This window comes from Orycteropus afer, unplaced genomic scaffold (genome assembly GCF_000298275.1).
Source record: "Orycteropus afer afer isolate SDZICR_OR568_19922 unplaced genomic scaffold, OryAfe1.0 scaffold00113, whole genome shotgun sequence".
Classification (NCBI taxonomy): Eukaryota; Metazoa; Chordata; class Mammalia; order Tubulidentata; family Orycteropodidae; genus Orycteropus; species Orycteropus afer.
The window spans coordinates 8,186,522-8,192,998 of record NW_006921700.1 but is presented as its reverse complement, the minus strand read 5'-3'; positions in this window follow the sequence as shown (position 1 = coordinate 8,192,998).

The window sequence follows — 6,477 nt, the reverse complement described above, 5'->3', positions numbered from 1 at the left end:
TAAGTCTTCAAGGGACTCTTTGGAAAGGCAGTGTACTCCCCCTGGGACCCAGTTTCTTCAGATGTAAAATAAAGTTTAGCCTGAATGACCCGTAAGATTTTGTTTAAGAATGGATGTTTCTTTCCCCATGTATATTTGTCCAGATACTCCTGGAGGTCACAGAGACCATTTGTTTTCTTTTACCACTTCTTTCTTAGAGTCATACCTCCCCTCTGCCACCAGAAGGATAATTGGAAGGAGGCAAAATGTAGCCAGGGCAGCCCAGGAGCACCTAGGCTAAGCATCTTCAGTTTGGGTGGCAAATCTTCATTCTTGCCTTGGCAGCAACAGGAGAGATTTCTTCTTCTATTCTCTTTGGAAACTTGACGTTCTTGAAAACTTCTGACTCTTCATGCAGCAAACTATCCAAGGTATGCTGGCTACTGAGGAAAGCTCATAGATTTCAGAGGCAAACAACAGTGTTCTGGAATGGGGAACACAATATGTGTCTCTTTCCAAGGGCTGGCGCCTGTGTTCAAGCTGCCAAAAAAGTCTGAGCTTCCTCCAGCCTCCTCCTTCGACCCTCTGTCCCTCACACTTTCCTCACAGGCCAGGTCCCTTCACACTCTCCTCCTTCTCTAAAAACCTGTCTTCAGGATAAGGACATCATGTAGTCATTAATATTGATGTAAGAACAATTATTGAAACCCTTTAACACTGGAGAAAAAAAGAATAAAAAACTTACTGCTGTTGAGTTGGATCCAACTCATAGCGACCCCTCCTTGGGCTTCCGAGGTGGTATCGCTATGGAAGAAGATTGTCCAACCTTCCTTCTGAGGAGAGGGTGGTGGCTTTGAACCGCTAGCCTTCTGGTTAGCAGTCAAATGCCTTAGGCACTACACCACTAGAGCTTGCTAACACTGGAGAAAGTGGAAGGAATTAGGCCTAGGTAACTCTAAAAAACAACATTTATTGGATGCTAAGTACATAACAACAAAAACAAGTATATGCTAAGGAGCTTGGCAGCACAGTGGTTTAAGCGCCCATCTGCTTACTGAAAAGTCAGTGGTTTGAGTTCACCAGTGGCTCCACAGGAAAAAGATGTGGCAGTCTGCTGGCATAAAGATTACAGCCTTGGAAACCCTATGGGGGGCAGTTCTACTCTGTCCTGTAGCGTTTCTATGAGTTGTAATCAACTGAACTTCAAGGGTTTTGTTTTGTTTTGTTTTGTTTTTCCTTTTGTCTTGGTTTTTAAGTATGTGCTAAGGAGTCTGCAGGTAGCACAAACAGATAAGTGCTTGTCGACTAATCAAAAGGCTGGAGGTTCAAATGCACCCCAAGTCACCTCGGTCTGACCATCTACTGCTAGAAGATCAGAGCCATTGAAAACCCGATGAAGTGCAGTTCTATGTGTGAGATGGCAACTGGTTTAGTAGGTGCTAAGCTCTGTGTGTGTGTATTTTTCTACCTAAAATGCCCATTGTGCAGATGAAGAAACCAAGACTTAAAGAGTGTAAATAACTTGCCAAAGGTCACCACCTATTAAGTGGGAACTGGGATTTTCATCCAAGCAGTCTGACCCTAGAGCTGTCACTTTTATGTTACACTGCAATGGTAAAATTCGGATAATCACTAAGTAGAAGAAGAAAAATATTTGGAAGAGCTTGCCTAAACCATCATATCATGCATACTGTGTAGCTGCCATTCATTTTCTCCGCAGGAGGTTGTCTCTGCCCTCCAGCCATATGTTCTCCTTTCCTCATTCACAATTTACCAAGAGGGAGGATACTTTCTTACTGGAATTTGAGAGGTGATTTTCCTCAGAACTGTTGGTTCTACCTCCTTCCTTCCTCTCAGGTTGCCTTGTCATCCTTTGCAGTTTGATTTCATCCAGATGGCCAAATAATAACTTCATTATAAAAATAATTGGTTAACTAAAGCTAATATTTATGGTTTATACTCAAGATTTTCTTTCCCCCAGTTCTGAACATAACAAAAACACAACACTTTAAAATGCCACCGGGGCCATATGTTGTTTCCTATCAGTTCTTGACATCATTTGAGTAGCTTGGTTATTTTAGGGTTTTCATAACAGTGAGATAGCACAAGGTGGCATTTTAGAGAGCGTTAGAATCACTGAACAAAGGACTGAGGCTTGGAAGGGACACACAGGGCATCTCCTTCTTCCTTCCTTGTTCTCCACACCTTATTTCTAAAGAATTGCTGGCAGGTAGAGTTCAGCCTATGGAGCTTTCTGATCCAGTGATAGATTTGTTGAGGAGCTCTTCCTTTATATGCCAAGGAACTTCTCTTCCCCGAAATATCTACCTATGTTTTCAGGTTCTACTTTCTGGAATGACATAGAATAAGGATATTGACATGAGAACATGTTCCAATATTTTAAAACCACGAAAATGTCATTTTAGAGGTGTCTTTGTTGCACGAGGAACATCCTCAATTCCCTCAAATGTCTCTCACATGATTTGACATTGATCATGCTCATTTTTCTAATTGTTCTCTTCCCATTATACTCCAGGGGTCCTCTTAACAACCAAAACCAAACTCACTGCCATCGAGTCAATTATGGCTCATAGTGACCCTGTAGGACAGAGTAGAACTGCCTCATAGGGTTTCCAAGGCTGTAAATCTTTGCAGAAGCAGATTCAAAACGCCAAAACCAAACTCACTGCCATTGAGTCAGACCCTGCTCATAGCGACCCCTCCTTGGGTTTCCGAGGCAGTATCACTATGGAGTAGATTGCCCAACCTTCCTTCTGAGGATCTTTTTCTTATGGAGTGCCAATTTTTTGTTCAGCAAGTGTATATGCCTTAATCACTGTGCCACCAGAGCTCCTTCCTCTTAACATGAGTGGCCGTAATTCTCAGAAGCACCCGATTATTATCTCATGTAAACTTCACAACCACCCTGTGAATAGGAAGTACATTATAATTCCCATTGTACAGGTGAGGAAACTGACACCAAAGTGTATGAAATAATATGTTCAACATTAGCCTTTGACTTCTTTGCAGTCTAGTCTGTTTACTCCTTGTCTAAAATCTCATAGCTACCTAGTGTCACAGCCAAGCTTTGAACCTAGACAGTGGAACTACAGAGTCTTGATTCTAAACTACCATCCTAATGTAGAATCTGGGAGATGCTTAAACAGAGGGAGTTAACACTTTCATGACCCATGAGACATACAGTGCCCACCTACATTTTCTGGCTCTGGGGTTTAGTGGGAAGCAGCTGTCCCACTTTTAGCATGTGCTACCAACTGGCAGGCACCTATATAACTGTGTGAATCTGAAGAAACAGGCCTCATCCCACCAACCTCAGCACTAGGGACCTTTTAGGAAACACATAACCCATTAATTGTATCAAAATCCATATTACCTTAAAAACAATTCTTTCTTTTATTCAAAATAACTTCTATTACTGAAAAAAAAAAAAAAAAATGTGATTTCAACAAAAAATCCAAGGCAGAATATAATTTGGTCTTGAAAAAGTTAAAAACTCATGGTTTAAAAATATATATATTCCCAAGTACCTGGCCCCATCACTGCATTCAGATTGGAAGCATCTGCAACAGTAGAAAGCTCATTGGGTGATTCTGATATGCACACACACCTGCTTGAGAGCTACTACTGTCAGTTGTTGGGAGTCATTTCTGGTAACTTCTACCAAAGTTGAATTTTCGAGCAAAAGAGTGTCACAATCAAAGCAGTATTTTAGGACTCATGTTGCAGGTATGTTTGCCAAGGACTAAGCAAGTCAAGAGAGTTGAGTGGGGGAGAAAGCAGCAGATTGTGCAGAGGCCAAGACACAGGAAATGAGGAGCTGGGTCAGAATAGTGGAACCGAAATAAAATTAACCATCTGATGCCAGAGACTAGCAGGGACTATCTACAAAGAGCAAGGAGTCACAGATGCCTTCAGGTTGGGAAGGCTTAGAGGCTGAGAACGTCCTCCTGTCATGGAGTTCACCATTGTGGTATACTTAACGTGTAGGTTCTGGTTCAAATTCCAGTTTCATCATTTATAGCTCTATGACTATGGGTAAGTTACTCTACCTTTCTCTACTTCAATGGGCACATTTATAAAATGAACATAACAATAGTACCTCCCTCATTGAGTGATTAACACATATAGGGTGAATGCTTAGAGCATTGCCTTAGGCACTCCGCACTCCACTACCAGAGTTCCTCAATAAACACTAGCTATTGTTATTTGTATTGGTAGGAGATTATAGAGCAAGGTTTCCTTCAACAATAAACTTAGATTTCAAGATTTTGGTCTTAGATGCAGCAAGATCTCTGATCCTTCTACAGGCTACCTTCTCACTAGGGGGAAAAAACTCTCCTTTTTAAAAAATGACAGCAGTTTCATTTTCAATCAAAATGATGCTAATTACTGGGTATTGACCCAAGATGAATTTCTCTTTGATGAACTACATACTGCTCTTCAGAAAACCTAGCCAAATCATCTCAAATACCAGGAAGTGTGGGGTAATGCAGCAAATTGGGGAAAAATGTGTATCAGGAAAAATTATTGCTACAAAAATATTTTCAGTAAGTTTGTTCCCTTCATAAATAGTGTGAATGGAATGCTGCAGCAATCAGCAGAAAGCCCGATCTTCTTCGCTGTGAGCTAATTGCTCGTCTGGTTAGTGCAGAATTTAATTTGTGCTATTGTGCAGGCAAGGCTGAGAGCCGTGAAATAAACAATGTGTGTTAATTTCACGTTTTCCAGTCTACTTAGCCAGAGAGAAAGCTTAGGCTCCTCTCACAGCTTCACTCCGCCCCCACCCCAGCTTCTGCCTCTGGAATGGAGGGCCTGGAGCTTGCAGACCACCAAAGGTAGGAGATTTGCTGATGGCAGGTGTGTGGGGGTGGTTCTTGCCCCACAACCAAAGGCTCAGGAAGGCAGAGGAACCTAAGCAGGGAAGCTGACCAAGTGCACACGCAGTGCCGCCCTGCCCCACACCCAGGGCTGGTGCCTAGATCTTCTCCCAAGATAAATGGGCACCTGCTGGTCCCATGCAGCTGGCTTTCTGCACTCAAGTTTGATGACGCCACTGCTTCCTCTGGAGCAGCTTTCAGGGCAGAGAGCTACCAAAGTGGATGGCATCTCACAAAACGGGTTAATTTGATTAGCTGAAGTCATTCTTCTCTGCTGAGGGCAGCAGAGGTGCCTTTATGAAGAGCCACAGGACATGCTACCCACAGGATATGGTTTGAGGGAGTCTGGGGTGACCTCTCTCCTTGTCTGCCTCCCCTTCTGAGCTACATCAGGAAGCAAGGACTCCCAGACATGAAGAGGCGAAGAGCAAAGGCACCAAAAAAGGCGAGAAAGCAGCAAACCCATTCCCGTTCTAATCTCAAAAGATCATTTGGCTCTGATGACAGACAGATTTTGACATTCAAGGATGGGGAGACGGTTGTTTAATGCCTAGCACAGCAGAAGTGGAGCGAGGAGGAGTTTACAAGGAACACACTGCCTTCTGACTCTTCCTTCTGACTCTTCTAGATTGGCCAGTTCCCCCGGGTTAGACAATGAACCAGAGGTTGACCCATAGTGGGTAGGGACAACAGTGGCCAGGGATATGTTGGCCTGAATGGACCCTGAAAGACTCCCTCTCTAACCAAAATGTGTTCCCATCTCAGAACCATCCCATGAGTCTGTTATACACAGTTATTCTTACCTTATAGTTTGACCCAATTCCAATTCACAGCAACCCTTGAGAGTAGAACTGCCCCACAAGGTTCCCAAGGCTATAAATCTTTACCAAAACGACTGCCTTGTCTTTCTCTGGCTGACCTTTTGGTTAGCAGTTCAATGCTTTAACCACTCCATCACCAGAGCTCCTTGAGGGCTTCCTAAAATCTGGTGTATTGAGACTAAGAAGGGAAAGGTGAATGAAATGAAATCTATAGTAACTGATAAGGCCCCCACAATAGCTTTCAAGGTTGCCTTGACATTTGTTTGCAACTGATTTTCTCTGAATACAAATACATAGAGGAAGAAGGAAAGAGGTGAGAAGGGGAAAAGGTAGCACACAGTGTCTCCAGGAACAGCGTCCCATCATTCCTTTAGAATGAGATGGTATCCTCTTGGAGAACGCTGCCCAGAAGGGACCACATTAATTACCATCCACTTTTAGGAGAGCTTTCAGTTGTTGGACTTCTTTCTCTCTGTGCCTGCTGTCTGAGATTGGGCTCCTCTGGAAAAAGTAGAGGTCTACACAGAGACGCTGGAAGGAACAGGTGCCCCTTTCCTCATCGAGCCATCTCTACCTCTGTCCTGGCATGGGGAGCTCTGGAGCTAAATGAGAACCCAGAGGAGAAGCACACTGACACAGGAGGTCTAAATGGTCTGAAAGGCAATTTCTCTGACCTTATCGCTTTTTAGCAGGCTGGTGTGGCTTCTGTTCCAGGTGATGCTCCCTGAAAAGCCAAAGGAAGGGCTACCAAATGCTTCAGTCCAGAAAGATCTTCCAAG